The 16,834-nt window shown below is 40.1% G+C and overlaps 1 protein-coding gene across 1 annotated transcript in view; it reads left to right on the top strand.

Annotated features, from left to right (window-relative positions):
* ENOX1 (ecto-NOX disulfide-thiol exchanger 1) overlaps positions 1-16,834 on the top strand; it is a 415,538-nt gene that overhangs the window by 30,820 nt on the left and 367,884 nt on the right. The window lies entirely within an intron of this gene.

Genomic DNA, 16,834 nt, shown 5'->3' with positions numbered 1-16,834 from the left:
AGAGGTTCCCACCCTTCCTTTTGAAAATCCTGTTTCCTGATTGGTCCTCTGGTCAGGTGTTTGGTTCCCTATGTAACCCCTTTACAGTAAAAGAAAATTAACCCTTACCTTACCTATCTATTTATGACAGAGGCAGAACTAATTCATGAAATAGCACAAAGCATGAAAAAACAATGAAAAATGCATCAAAATTTGTGCAAAAGTAAATGCTCAAATATGAAGCATAGAAGACAAACTAAATGCAAAACTGATTAATACATGCTCCCGAGAAAACTATGATGAGGTCATATTGTTCCCTTTATGCCTTTTTATGGATACAGATTTGGCCGTAAGTGGCAAGGTATGAGTGATTAATTGATGAGGCAGAAAGTGACACCTTTATCTTTACTGAAACAGTGCACAAAGATGTTTGCATGCAATACCTAATCTTTGTGGAAACTAGAACTTGCAGCTGATTATACAAGTGTTTTCAAGATCAATTCCCCAAACAAGACTACTTACAAATTAGCCGTTTATCGCTTACAACTTTCCTCTTTTTACACATGACAGTTACGCATGTCCCCTTTGGTACACGTTGCAAATGTCCAAGTGCATATAGCGATGTCCAGATTTTCCATGCTAATAGGATTAGTACATTTTATGGTTAAAAACACTTACTTCGATAAACAGGCTATTATAGTTAACGACGAAACTTTGCATTCTTAATACTATCAATAAAGGTCAACAGTCTTAGTTTCATCACTCTGCATTATTATTACAAATTATTCTTAAAGCTTGCTAGGGGTTTGGTTCACTTAACAGTAGGCCTTTACTTAACAGGTCCTTTGGCCTAATGCTGAACAATACGCAATAATTGTGACAAGACATATCATTATGCCTAAAAATTGCAGACAAGAAAAACAAAGAAAACAAAAATGGCACTGTATTGAGGAAGCAAGTAGTGATTCAGAGGATGAGATTTTGCACATATGACATTAATGCAGTGCAAAACAGAAAAAGTAAATGGTCTGAAAAGCTTGTACTAGCTCCAGATGCAAAGACAAGGCATCAGCACACAAACAGGAAATTGAATTCCAAACAGACACTGGGGCATCAGTGAATGTACGAGGCTATAAAGACTTCATCAGCATTATGCAGGAGAAGAAAATGAAATTGCAACCAAGCAAAGTTGAATTAAGATGATATGATGACACAATTGTATTACCACTAGGATAATGTAAATTACGAGCAGAATACTGTGGAAAGGTATACAGTCTGAAATTTCAGGTAAAAGGCTTTAATAGCAGCTGGATACAAACTTGAAGTCAAGATGCACACTTTCCTTGATCCCTATAGCCCTAGCTTTATTACAATCAGCAGTGGAAGGAGTAACCGGCAAAAAAGAAGAGAGACTCAGAGGCCAAAGCTGCTTATGACTGAAAAGTGAAGACCTTTCAGAACTACAGCCCAGGGACCTTGTCAGGATTAAATTGTTTCCTCAGGATAAATCATGTAGTTCAAAGCAAACTATGTGTGTTGAACAAATCAACTATCACTCATGTAACATAGCAGTGGATGGGCATATATTTCACCAAAACTACAAATATATTCACCCACTATGAACACAAGGCAAAAACACAGATGTGGAGGATGGTGAAATATTCACTCTGTCAAGTCTTGATCAGTAGGAGATGGAAGGATCACAGGCCTATAAGCAACCAGTTGATATTGGAAAAGACTATCAAAACACCACACAACCAGAAGAACCCAAGTGCAAGATAGTGTCTCCTGTCATCCCAGGCTTTTGCTTGCTCCAACACCAAATTGCTTGCAAAGATATATATATAAAGCTTTGTACAATACTGAGGCTTGAAAGAACCCTCCCAAATCCAGAGGAAAACATCCTAGTTGTCAAGCAAGTTGAGTTATTTAATTTAAAAAAAGTTGGTGTTAAGTTTTATATATGATGACATAGGCTTTATGGGGGGTTTAATAGAATGTATGTAGAAGTATGTAACCTGGTTATGACGTTCATGTTTAATTTTGCTATCTCAAATATGTGACAAAAATGACGTAATAACTAGCTTCCCAATAGGGGGCTCTATAGTATCCTTGTGCATAGGAATTTAAAGAACTCTGCTTTCAGGAATTCCCTGATGAGCAAGAACAGCATCCTGAAGGAAGGATATTAGAAAATATCTGGTTCTCATATAATACCGTTACACAACCTCATGGTCTATTTCTCGGTGATTTATCACAAACAGGCAGAGTCCCCAGAGTTGTGGCATAAGCGTGATCTTAGTAAAGAAAGGAAGCACATCTATTTATGGTTGTGAGTGGTTGACAAGGCAGCTCCCTTCAGCTCTGTTGGTATGACTAAAGTATTACATATTACTAAACTGTTATGAGATATGCAATTCGTTGAGCTCACTTGTAGGGCTAATGTGACAAAAGCATGTGGCAACTGTCTTATTTTATTCTCCAACCAAGCATAAAACTCTAATTTTAAGAGGATACTATATTTGGTTTAGACTTATTTTCATTTTACAGACCCCATTTAAATCTACTTTAATGAGATAATTATACAGTAAGTTATATTTAAGTTGGGTTTTACTTGGCTTGAAGACATGCACATACAGCCACAATGAAATTTTAATGACACTCACTCTGTTAAAATAACGGATGGTCTGTGAATTATGGTAAAAACGTCTGAAATATAACTAATTTAATCTACCTACCAGCCAACCAGGAACTGCCTGCCTGCCTACCTGCCATGATTCTGAATGTGGAATGATCAGGGAATGGAGATGCCCCATGCTCTGCTGCTACTTGAGATCAACACTGCATTCCATAAACTGTGTGCAGTACAAACTTTGATACTGTTTTTAGTTCATGGTATATTGTTTAATGGCAAAACTGAAGGTGAATACTAATTATATTCTAATCAGCACATCTAATTACCACAGGTAAAATTTTGGGTGGCATTTACTCATGGATTTGTGTGAGAACAGTTAAGAGTGGGGATGCAGGATAAAAGTGACTGACATGATTCTGATTCTCCCAAACTCATGGTTAGATGGCTTCATGGAACCTCTGTGGATGGTGGAAAAAATGGTGCCTCAGAAGAGATCTCAGAGCAGTGTCTAAGGATCAGGAGGTATAGCACATGGATATTAATCTGCACAACTCCTGATATGACCTCTTGTGCTCTTGCTATATGCAGTTTTTTTTTATTATGGGGGCATTGCTTGGGGCTGGTGCCAGCCACAATCCAAGTGAAGAATAATGTTTCTTTTGCGGTGTTAATGTGTGCGCACTTCCTGGCCAATCCAGAATTTGTCTCCATACATATCTTCAATATAATAAACAAAATACTTAAAAATCAAATAATGATTTGCTGCCTTGACCAGCTGGTGATTCAAGCCAAGACGCAGGAAATAACACTTAAAACTGTTGTAAGTTTCCTTATTCTTTTAAAAATAATTCAAATAACTATTATATTATTTTTATAGAAATTTGTTTAGACTTACAACAGCTTTGAAAATCTGTGCCTATCCTATGGGAGTGAACCACTTTTGAAATGAAAAAAGTTCCATTCAATTACATCATGTAATGGCAGACAGCTAAAAAGTGACACCTTTTTAAAGTGCTTATATACCAATGCTAGAAGTCTAACTAATAAGGTGGGTGAACTAGAGTGCCTCATGTTAAATGAAGATAGTGAAATAATAGGCATCACAGAAACTTGGTGGAATGAGGATAATCAACGGGACATGGTAATATTAGAATACAAAATATGTCGGAAGGACAGAATAAGTCTTGCTGGTGGGCGAGTGGCACTGTATGCGAAAGAAAGCGAAGAATCTAATGAAGTAAATATTTTAAATGAACAAAACTGTATGATAGAATCTCTGTGGATAGTAATTCCGTGCTTGAATAATAAGAATATAGCAGTAGGGATATATTACCGACCACCTGACCAGGGGTGATAGTGACTGTGAATGCTCAGAGAGATTAGAGAGACTATTAAAATTAATAACTCAATAATAATGGGGGATTTCAACGATCCCCATATTGACTGGGTATATATCACCTCAGGATGGTATGTAGAGATTAAGTTTCTTGACACCTTTAATGGAACCCACAAGAGGAGAGGTAATTCTTGATTTAGTCCTAAGTGGAGCACAGGATCTGGTCCAAGAGGTGAATATAGCTGGACTGCTTCGTAATACTGATCATAATATAATTAAATTTAACATCACTGTGGTGGGGAAAACACTGCAGCAGCCCAACACTGTAGCATTTAATTTCAGAAAGGGGAACTACACAAAAATGAGGAGGTTAGTTAAACAGAAATTAAAAGGTACGGTGCCAAAAGTGAAATCCTTGCAAGTTGCATGGAAACTTGTTAAAGACACCATAATAGACTCAATTTAAATGTATACCCCAAATTAAAAAACATAGTACGAGAACCAAAAAGTGCCACTGTGGCTAAACAACGAAGTGAAAGAAGCAGTGAGAGGCAAAAAGGCATCCTTTAAAAAGTGGAAGTTAAATCCTAGTGAAGAAAATAGAAAGGAGCATAAACTCTGGCAAATGAAGTGTAAAAATATAATTAGGAAGGCCATAAAAGAATTCGAAGAACAACTAGCCAAAGACTCAAAAAGTAATAGCAAAAACATTTTAAAGTACATCAGAAGTAGGAAGTCTGCTTAACAACCAGTGGAGTCACTGGATGATTGAGATGCAAAAGGAGTACTCGAGGATGATAAGGCCATTATGGAGAAACTAAATGAATTCTTTGCATTGGTCTTCATGGCTGAGGATGCGAGGGAGATTCCCAAACCTGAGCCATTCTTTGTAGGCGACAAATCTGAGGAACTGTCTCAGATTGAGATATCATTAGAAATTGATAAACTAAACAGTAATAAATCACGAGGACCAGATGGTGTTCACCCAAGAGTTCTGAAGAAACTCAAATGTGAAACTGCAGTAATACTAACTGTAGTCTGTAACCTATCATTTAAATCAGCTTCTGTACTGAATTACTGGAGGATAGCTAATGTGACACCAATTTTTAAAAGGGCACCAGAGGTGATCCTGGCAACTACAGACTGGTAAGTCTGACTTCAGTACTAGGCAAACAGGTTGAAACTATAGTAAAGAACAAAATTGTCAGACACATAGAGGAACATAATTTGTTGGGGAAGAATCAACATACTTTTTGTAAAGGGAAATCATGCCTCATTAATCTACTAGAATTCTTTGAGGAGGGATCAACAAACATGTGGGCAAGGGGTATCCAGTGGATATAATGCACTCTAGATTTTCAGAAAACCTTTGACAAGGTCCCTCACCAAAGGCTCTTAAGCAAAGTAAGCTGTCATGGGATAAGAGGGAAGGTGCTCTCATGTATTGGTAACTCGTTAAAAGATAGAAAATAAAGGGTAGGAATAAATGGTCAGTTTTCAGAATGGAGAGGGGTAAACAGTGGTGTTCCCCAGGGGTCTGTACTGGGCCCAGTCCTATTCAGCTTATTCATAAGTGATCTGGAAAAAGGGGTAAACATTAAGGTGCAAAATTTGCAGATGATACAGAACTACTCAAGATAGTTAAGTCCCAAGCAGACTGCGAAGAGCTAGAAAGATACTATAAACTTGGGTGATGGCAAACAAAATCAGATAAATTAATTGTATATGCAATAGAAAGCAATTGGAAAATAATAAATCCAACTCCATATAAAAGATAGGGTCTAAATGATCTGTTACGACTCAAGAAACGAGATTTGGGCAGCTGGGATAGGTCTCTGTCTTGAAAATATCTATCATTGCGATTTAGGTGCAGCTCCAAAAAGTGAAGCAGAACATATGGAACTGAGGAGGATCTAACGATAGGACAAATCATATTATGCTTATATATAGATTAATGTTACAAATCCAATCCTTGAGCCTAGATGAATACTGTGGCAATGTGGTCATCTCAAAGTAGATATACTTGGAATTGGAAAAGGTTTTAGAACAAGGCAAAAAGATGGGGGTAATGGAAGGCTTCCTCTGAGGAAGTATAGACTGGGAAATTTTTCAGCTGGAAGAAGACGACTCAAGTGGGATTGAGAGATGTATAAACCGATGACTGGTGTGGAGAAAGTATACCATGAAGTGTTATTTACTCCTTCTCATAACACAAGAACTAGGGGTCCCCAAATGAAATTAATAGGCAGCAGGTTTAAAACAAACAAGAGGAGGTATTTCTTCACACAATGCACAGTCAACCTGTGGAACTCTTTGCCAGAGGATGTTGTGAAGGCCAAGATTATAACAGGGTTCAAAAAGAACTAGATAAATTCATGGAGGATAGGTCCATCAATGACTATTAGCCAGGATGGGCAGGGATGGTGTCCCTAGCCTCTGTTTGCCAGAAGCTGGAAATGAGCGACTGGGAATGGATCACTTGACGATTATCTGTTCTGTTCATTCTCGCTGGGGCACCTGGGATTGGCCACTGTCAGAAGACAGGATACTGTAGTAGATGTGGATACTTTGGTCTGACCCAGTATGGCCGTCCTTATAGTCCTACTGGTGTAAATCAATCTGAATTCCCACAGGAATAACCAATTTATGGTGGCTGCAAAATCTGAGTTCCAGTGGTATGAGTCACCAACTCAGTCACAAAGAAAAGTTAACAGAACAGGTCATGTGTCTTAATTATGTGAGCGAGAGAGAGAGAATCCAAGGTGAGATAATGTATTTTAAAGGGTTGTTGGCATAAATTTAGGATGGCTACATTACTCACAAATGGTGGAAGGCAGAGTACATTAAGAGGTACAATGGTATGATTAAAAAGTTAGTGCCAATGAAACCTTTAAACTATACCACCCAGTCCCGCTTTGGGGCAGCAGGGGTTGGGGGGATTGTCACATTTTACAGAAAATCTATTGCAGCTTTCTTCCTAAAATGTTAGAATTGGCTATGAATAAGGTTTTGAGGCCCCAGCTGGATATAAGGGAGCTGGGCCAGCTCCAGCTTTTTTGCTGCCTCAGACAGTGAAGAAGAAGAAAAAAAAAAGGTAAAGCCATGATCGGTTGCAGTTTGGCGACAGTTTTACCGTGCCACTTCATTCTCTGGTGGCAATTCGGTGGCTGGTCCTTCCCTCCGAGAGGGACTGAGGGACCTGTCGCCGCAGAGCCGTACATGCCGCCCCTTTCCATTGGCCGCCCCAAGCACCTGCTTCCTCCGCTGGTGCCTGGAGAGGGTCCTGTGAGGGAGAGATGTGTGGCTTTCTGGACAGAAAGAATCTAGATTGTGGGCTGGACAGTTTTGAGGGAAGAACCTTAGGAATCGCAGTTCCTAGGATGAGGGGTTGAACTTATCACTGTTACATTTGTTGTTCCCTACGTGCTTCTTAACTGAGCTGAACCCCAAAAGGGGTGTGTGTTTGGACCTCATATAAAGTGTGAACTGTGTCTATAGTTGGGAAAAGAGACAATGTCCTAGTCAAATATATCAAATATTATGATCAAAAGAGAGAACAAAAGAAAAGCCTAACAATCCCCCCCAACCCATGTTGGCTACCTGCAGTCCAGTGGGAGCACTGTGCGTGCACAGGAAGGAGGACTGAGTTTGAATATCAGCCTCTTGTTCCTCATGCTAGCTGCCGCCTTGTCCAATCACTGTTTCCAAGTTGCTTTACCAGTATGTTAGTAAATGTGATGCTGTTTGCTTCCTAACTGTTGCTGGGTTGCAGGTCAGGGAACAGTATCGGGAATGATCAGAATTGGAAAGCAGTGGAGTGGGAAGGGTCATGTTAGCTGCCCTATGTGCGCTATAGGATCACTTCATGCCTGGGCTGATGCCAACTTGTGGGAAATGTTGGCATTAATGCAGTGGGTTTATTTAATTTCCAAATGTAACAATACCCTCCCAGAGATTAGCGAGGTTCTAGAGTACTAGGAAATCTTCTTAGTCCTCATCCTTTTCTCCTGCTTTCATAAATCTTCATCTCACCTTTACCTCTCTTCCTCTAACTCATGCTAGCTCTATTGATACTGGTCTAAATCTGGCCTTCGATCATTCATATCCACACTCTTCACCGTCCGCTGTCATTCCCACGCTCTATCCTATTAAATCTGTTGCCATCCACTTCCTTCCCTTCTTCTGCTCCCTCTGGAACACATGCTACCGCTACATGAAAAAAAAAATAGTAGTAGTATCAAGATGTGTATAGAATGAACCTAATTAACCATGTAATATCATTACAATCCTTGTCCTCCCTTCTCCTTTTCTTTCCCCTACTGTTTATTGTTCTCTTTTGCTGCATCACTTCTGAAATTAGCTTGTAAACTCCTTGGGGCATGAAGACTCTCTTTTGTTTATGTGAAGCACCCACCCACTTTAGACACTATACTAACAATAATCCTCCTCATATAAAACTATTTGCACTGACTACTCACGGTGTAGCATCGGCACCTAATTACTGGGGAAGTCTGCCTTATTCACATTAGTTAAACAACAATTAATCTTGGTAGGGAACAAAATGACTAATAATAACTGGCCAGTTCCACCATTAAGACAGACCAGACTGCTGAGAATAGTTTAGTGATTGATAATGGACGGGAATGGAAAAGGGACCTTGGGAGCCCAATTTACTGAAAATGCAAAGGAGCTTTATGGAAATCCGACATACTCTAAACTGGGTGATATTCTGCACTAATATTTCAGTTTTATTATTAGACAGAAAAAAATAAAGTTCCCAAGATGCAAAAAACCAAAAAGGGCTAGATAAAAATGTGCTTACTCAATGCATAATGCATTAACTATATTTTGTTCCATTTGCACAGAGCAAAAGAGAACAAATAACCAATGTTTTTGGCCCCTCCTGGGCCTTTGTCAAGAAGAATTCCCCTCAGCAGTTTGGTGGGGAAAAGAGAGGAAAAAAAAGAAAAAGACGTAGACAAGTTTTTAAATGGGTTCCTCACGTGAGTCTACAAATCTATATCTACAATTACCCATGTTTTTCTTTTTCTGTGCACAGTCACTTTTAGTTGTGAATAATAGAATGTATATTTCTAGGTATTGAATTAATGGGTGGAAACTCATGCCCACTGATCATATAGTCCAGGCTCAGTCCTGCAGACCTGACTGTTGCAAGCAGCTGTTACTCAATGCAAGTAGTTGTATTGAAGTTAATGGGGCTATTTGTATATGAGGGGTTTGTTGGATGAGGCTTTTACACACACATGCTATTATTTGTACCAATGAGTGACTGTTCTCAAAACTGAGAGTAAATTTATAAACTGTTTGTCATGTTATCCTTAAATCTTCCTACAATTTGGGTATAAGTAAAGTAGATTTAAAGGCTATAACTTAAAACCAACTTTTTTCTTCTGAGAGAAGTGCCTGCCTACTGTTTACTGCAAAGTTAACCTTAGGTTCTGACTCAAGTGTTGTCCCCAACCCAAATTCTATCCACACACAAAAACCTCTTGCTCAAGTGTAGTGGTGCCTTACAGCTGAAGTAACTGGGTCATCTGGGAGTGCAGGCTTAAGCCTGAGTCTGGCTTACACTGAAACTGCCATAAGGGCTCTGCACTGTGGATGTAGGCAGGATTTACTGTAGACTTCTTCATGCCGTATGTTCTATACTTCAGGAGATGGCAAGATGCCATCAGTGAAGAGTAACCAGTGGTTTTAACAAACACTTCTGAACAGTGGCATTGATTTGCTTGCATTTTTGCATTTTTCCCAATTATTGTTGGCTATACATCCATAGAAACTTCATTCATTTCAATGCAATTCCTGAAATGACCTGTGACTATCTTTGTATTTCTTTGTGTCTGTGTGTGTGAGAGAGAGAGATGGATGGCAGGAGAGAGATCATTTGATCATTACCTGTTAGGTTCACTCCCTCTGGGGCACCCGGCATTGGCCACTGTCGGTAGACAGGATACTGGGCTAGTTGGACCTTTGGTCTGACCCAGTACGGCCGTTCTTATATTCTATGTTCTTGTGTGTGTGTGTGTGTGAGAGAGAGAGAGAGAGATGCAAGTAATCAGGTGTTTCCTGTATGCCTATTTTTAAGGGACTCTTCAAAGGTTTGTATAAGGATTTTTTTATTATGCTTCCTCTTAACTCAGCCATTTGCTTCCTATATGAAAGATATTTGTATATCTGTAAACTAATTTTCTAATTTTTATAGTATTTTCTGTATTGAGAATCATTATAAGCTAAATAAGTCTAAAGATTTACTTATAATTGATGATAATGTGTGAAAATTTAAGCTATGCATTTCTGAGAAATGTCACCATGTTTGATAGTTTTTCTAAGATGACAAACTAGTCATGTGATGCTGCCCTTGTGGGCTAGCACTGTCTTTGAAAATGCCTTGTGGTTCTAATTCCTTGCCAACACAGCTTTTCAGAGGTACAAAGAGGCCTCACACTCTGGATAACTACCTCTTAAATATACTTAGAACAGATTACAAGAAGCCTTTAGGTCAAATTTTCACAGTGGTTTCCATTAGTGGTAATACAGCAGTTGTGTATATAAATCACTTGTGCATGCAGTTTTTGAGGGTTATTAGCTCATGGCTCCTAAGGTATATCTACACTGCATGCTTTTTTTGGCAATGTGTAGAGTGCATACACAAATAGCCCTCTTGCATTGGTATAAACTGCAGTGTCAATGGTGAAGCCTGGCCTAAGTGAGTAGAGTACAGACACGCTTCAAGGGTGTGGGTTTGTACACACCCTACACAACTCTCCACTTCAGGGCCGCCTGGGGGGGGGGGCAAGAAGGGCAATTTGCCCTGGGCCCCACAGGGGCCCCCACGAGAGTTTTTCGGGGGCCTTGGAGCGGGGTCTTTCACTCGCTTCGGGGGCCCCGGAAAACTCTCACGGGGCCCAGGCCCCTGGAGCTTCTTCTGCTCCGGGTCATTGTCAGCAATTCGGTGGTGGGGGGGTCCTTTCTCTCTGGGACCCACCACCAAAGTGCCCCGAAGACCCATGGCGCGGGGTCCTTCCGGCACTTCCGGGACCCGCCACCGAAGTGCTGAGTCTTCAGCGGCAATTCGGCGGCAGGGGCCCCCTGCTGCCAAAGACTCCAGGCCCCCGAATCCTCTGGGAGGCCCTGCTCTACTTGCCCAAACCGTGCCTCCTTCTCAACACTGCTGTTTTTAGCTGTGTAATGTCTACCAGAGGAAAAGCTCCTGCAGGGGAGAGGCATTAGGGAAAGGTTCCATCAGCTCCTTGCTGCTGGAGACTTTCCTCACTGCTTCCCCTGCCAGAACCTTTCACTGATATGTATAGCTACACACTGCAGTGTGGACACAGCTTGTTTTTCACTGCAACGTGTAGCTACACATACCTTACCTGCAGCCAACACTAGTGTGTAATATAGAGCTACCTCTAGATTCCACAGTGATGGACACATTACAAAAGTGTATAGCTGTGACTTTGCAAACACAAGTGGAATTTACATGTGCAGAACGTGGCCTTCATTTGTGTGTGTGCAGTAACTTGTGTGCAAAATTTTTTAGGCCTGTTTTTTTCTACACACTAATGATAGACTGCACATGCACAAAAATGAGTGCTTGCACAAATTGAACATGAGTCAAATACAGAAATGTTTTGTATGTGCATGTGGTTGCACAAAAACTTCATGTACATGATTTGTATAGGCAAAATTATACTTGCACAAAAGGAAGCCATTAGCTACATGTCTACACTGGAATGAAATACCTGAGGCACAGCTGTGACTGGCTTGGGTCAGCTGACTTGGGCGCGTGGGGCTAAAGATGTTTGCGCTCAGGCTGGAACCTGGACTTTGGGATCTCATAGCACAAGGCCCAAGAGCTTGGGCTCCTGCCTGACACCTTCTACACAGAAATTTTACAGCACAGCCGAAGCCCTGTGAGCCCAAGTTAGCTGACTGGGGCCAGCCACATGTGTTTAATCGCTGGGTAGATGTACCCTTGAAGGCTCCTTTGAAAATATAGCTCTAAAATCTCTTTTTGATTTTTTTTACCTGACATTTCCTCTTTGAAACTAGTGATTAAAACTTCCAACAGGTTCCCAAAGGCTCAGATGGCATGGCAGGAATGATTCTGAAATCAAACAGTGAACGTTTTAGGATCCTAATAATACTGAGGTTTCATAAAGTCTCCATAAGACTGACTCCTGGATAAAGAGTAGCTTGTTAAACTGAACCAAGTTGGTGAAGGTGAAAAGGAAGTTGTCATAAGGTATAATTCCCAAATCTGAACCTTAGCGTCCAAAATTTGGGTACCTGCATGAATCCTCTAAGCTTAATTACCAGCTTAGATCCTGTAGCGCTGCCACCAACCAGGAATTCCAGTGCCTGGTACACTCTGGTCCCCCCAAAACCTTCCCTGGGGACCCCAAGACTCAGATGCCTTGAGTCTCACAACAAAGGGAAATAACCCACTTCCCTTCCCCCCTCTTTACCTCCTCCCAGGCTTCCCCTCCCTGGGTTACCCTGGAAGATTACTGTACTTAAACTCCTTGAATTACAAAACAGAGAGGACAATTCACCTTCCCCCCCTCTTTCTTTTTCCCCCTCCCAGTCTTTCCCTGAGAGAGACAGTAATCATGGCACAGAGATTCCTATCCCCTTGAGCCTCAACTAGAAAAGAAAATCAAACAGGTCTTAAAAAGAAAGCTTTTAATAAAGAAGAAAGAAAAGACATAAAAATAGTCTTTGTAATCAAGATGAAAATATTACAGGGTCTGTTAACTTATAAAAAATGAATAAACAGCCTTATTCAGAAAAAATACAACTTAAACATTTTCAGCAAACTACACACTTGCAAATACCGAAAAACAATGTATAAGCCTATATTGTCTTTCTACCTGTACTTACAAATTGGAAACAGAAGATTAGAGAGCCTGGAGATAGTTTGTTCACCCTCAGAGCCTAGAGAGCACACTGACTCAGAACAAAGGACCCAGACCCCAAAACTTCCCTCCCTTGAGATTTGAAAGTATCTTGTTTTCTGATTGGTCCTCTGGTCAGGTGTTGTTTGTTAACTTTTTCCAGGGGAGAGAGACATTAACCCTTAGCTATCTGTTTATGACAGAAGTGTTTTGAAGAATAATGTTGTGTGATCTTATAGTCTCCTCCATGGAGGGTTAGTGCAAGCAGGCAGAGTCCCTGGAGCAAAGACGTCGGCACGAGCTCAGTAACAACAGGTATGTATTTATTACTGGAAGGGTGGACAGAGTCAGCTCCCTCCTGCTGCCACTGACTCCAAAAACGTTTTCAATTCCCTTGGACAGGAAGGACTTTCCTTGTAGGGGTTGTCTGTGGATGTATCACACATGCAGACTCAGCCAGCATAGTAACTCGGTTTCAATAATGACCCCTCGTTCCAGTGAAGGCATATGCCCTCTTATTTTATAATCGTGTGAAGTCTCAGAATTCTTCTGATGTCTTTGCTGCTTCTGCATTTCCAAAGAACCAGAAACACCTTTTTCCATCTCAGGCTGGACAAGAGGCTACATGCTTGTTGGGTATGGACCCTGTCACTGTGATCTGCACATGCACTACTTGAGCCTGGAAGGAACACAATGCACTCTACCTGGTAATGAAAGTACAGCCCATGAAGAAGTTTCAATTGATCTAATGCAGAGCAATTTATCTACTGAGGGCTTTCTATACTTAAAACACTACAACGGCACAGCTGCACCACTATAGTACTTCAGCGTAGACGCTACCTACACGGATGGGAGGGGTTCTTACATCTGTCTCTGCTGACAAGCAGTAGCTACATGACCAGGTTCTTCCGGCAACCTAGCTCTGTCTACACTTGGACTTAGGTTGTCTTAACTGTGCCACTCAAGCATCTGGATTTTTCACACCCTGACCAATGAAGTTAAACCAACCTAATTTTCTAGTGTAGACCAGATGTAAGTACCACAGGTTAATGGGAACATTTCCCTCTGGAACTTTGCTCGATGCATTATCTCCCAGTCCAATAATGAATACAATTCCATGTCCTGTTTTCATTCATCTGAGCCCTAAATGATGTAGGCCTGGCTCTCTAAAGGATTACTTCTCTCTCTCTTCATGAACAAGAACAAGTACCATCAATGGGTTAAGTTTTCAGGGCCAAGTACAAGCCTTTCTCTATGGCATATGCTTGGCTTCAGAATCCTGTTCAACAAGAAGTCAGACTGAGCCCAGGTCGTAGCCTCTTACAGCTAAGTACCTGTAGGCAAAAGTCTTCCCATAACAATGTAAAAATGGCTGGCAAACTGGAAATGACAGAAAAACTAGAAGATGTGCATATGTGCTGCTTATTTAAAAGGATGTCCTCCTTGAGGATCCTGTTAACTCTTATTAATTTTCTACCTTTTTTCCCAGTACAAATCAACATACTATAGGTTTCATGCACCAAATGTTGGGTAATAACATGAGGAAACCATGTTTCTAAAGCTAAGCTAGATATTTATTAAAAGAACTATATAAAGAGATGCTGCAGCTTCAGCTACCATTCAAGCTATGTACATACAGATTCACTTTCTCCAAACACTTCCCTCCTGCAACCTATGCTCTTGCCTCCAGGTTTCGCGCAATTTGACACACTGTATATTGATGGTCAAGTTGGGTGAAAAATTTATTTGAAGCATATGACAGAACTTCCTCTTGGATTTAGATAGAAAATTGTGTTTCATAACATGCTTTATTTCTTGCCAGCGATTGATTGGGTCATATTCTACTTTCAATTACAGTAACATAACTCTGGAGAAAACTAGTGTAGTCGGTGGATTTACACCTGTTTTGTCTCATTCAGACATCTTTGTAACCTTTCTCATCGTCATCTCCCTGAGGACTCTCCCATGTGACCTCTGCTTTTTCCACCAACCCAACTCATAAGTTATTATGTTTTTAAATAGCACTTAGGCTGTTGTAGCTGCTGCTAGCCTTGAAGATTTGTAGTGTACCCTGTAATTTTGAGATGAAAAAAATTGGTTAAGTGACAGAAGAAATATTGCACTTCAAGATAAAACTACTTTTGTATTTCATTTTCTGTTCAAGTCATTCATATCCCTGTCACTAACCTCATTAGGTCAAGGGCTTGAGGCAGGGAGCAGGCATAACATTTTTGGTCATAGTGGTCCATTCTTCAGTATCCGAGTATTTGCAAATATCTGTAATTTCAAAATTGAAATGAATGTTGTATTTATTGCACAGGCAAATATTATAAATACAATGTGTTATTGAAGTTTACATTCCTCTGGAATTCACAATTAACTGGCAACTTTCGGCAATTCAAACACACATGACTTGGCGCTTGTTATGCTGGACATATTAATGAATCTGCTAGTGCCAAGGCAGTTTCTTAGGATGCCATCCTTCTGTCTGTGACGCAAATCCTACATTTTCAGAATGTATAGGAAATTCTATAAGCCAAGTAGTTGAAATAATAAAATAAAATTAATCAGGCACATGTTAAATGTGAACCATGGAATGAAGCATCTGCAACACTCAGTGGATGTCTGGATAACATACTTGCAGTGCTATTTTGCCAGCTTTCGTCTGGAGTGGTTCATCAGAACAGAACAGATGCTAGTGTGAAATAGGTCATTAAAGCAGCAGGGCATTAGAACAGAGACGTTTCTTATTTCTTGCAGCAACAGCTATTCCTTTTTTATTCACACCAATTATGAAAACGTTAGCCAAATCTGAAATATGAATGAATGTATTGTGACAAACTAATACTTGCAAAGGGCATCAAGGTAAAAGCTAACTCAGTGATGAAGCTTCACAAAGCAGTCCTTTTATAATATAGATAAAGGAACCTTCACAATGCTCATGTAGGCTGTTTCTTGTTTTGTTTTCTGTTTTTTTGTGTTTTAGTATAGACGTTACTGAATGCCTTCTTGGTGGCAAATGCCCAGAAGCAGAGATGCTAATTCTCATGAGTTTCATCACTCATTTCAAAGGAGAGGTCACACAGATAAGAAAAACGAACAGTACGCAGTATGTGAAGCAGTGACATTCAATGAGTCCTTGTCACTAGCAGCCGTTAGCATGCAAGCCTGCTGTTATGTTTCAATGCTTTATGTGCTTTTCTTGACCAGGCAGGGAGCCTTGGAGCACTGTAGCAGTTAATACCAAGCAAGTTATTGTTTCTTTCTTGAATGCCTTATATTTTTAGTACCATTGAGATGCTTCTTTGTCCCCTGTGCATCTAAAATTTTAAGAGAATCAAAGAATGCATAATTTATATCTTTCCCAGAGGTAGTGGAGTGACTCAGTGATATCTGTGGAGATGATTTTAAATTTCATGTCTTATGTAAGAGGTGATTTTTATATGAAAATTGTAAGAGTTGGCCTCGGGGATACCCAGATAATTATCCTTACAACAGTGGGTGTGGATTCCAGGGGGATTGTAGCTGAAAGCTATAGTGTATTAGATTTACCCTTGTGTATCATAGTTGCCATAATGGAAAACATAGCAACTGATGCATCTTGGGGAATAGAATTTGTATTTTGACTCTGAATAGCATACACTGAAGATATGAGAAGGCAGGTTTTCCATGTCTGTGTTGAAGAATTCATAAAAGGCTTAAGCATTTGTTTACCACTGAAATTCTTTGTCAGTTAAAAGAAAAAAAAATTGTTTACTGATGTAGGGCAGGACCCATCACTACATCCTTTATCACGTAGCACAGGTCCACTAGATTATTTCTGGTTTCATTGAACTAAAAGCTTGGAAGTGCCATGGCTAGAAATAAACATCTGCTGCTTTGATATGCTATATGTTTGAAAATGCACTTTAAGGTCTGTATAATAGACATTTCAAAGAGAATATCAATTGGTGCAGCATTCTTATT

This window comes from Chelonoidis abingdonii, chromosome 1 (genome assembly GCF_003597395.2).
Source record: "Chelonoidis abingdonii isolate Lonesome George chromosome 1, CheloAbing_2.0, whole genome shotgun sequence".
Lineage (NCBI taxonomy): Eukaryota > Metazoa > Chordata > Testudines > Testudinidae > Chelonoidis > Chelonoidis abingdonii.
The sequence above is the reverse complement of the archived record's forward strand: the minus strand, read 5'-3'. Positions and strand labels throughout refer to the sequence as shown.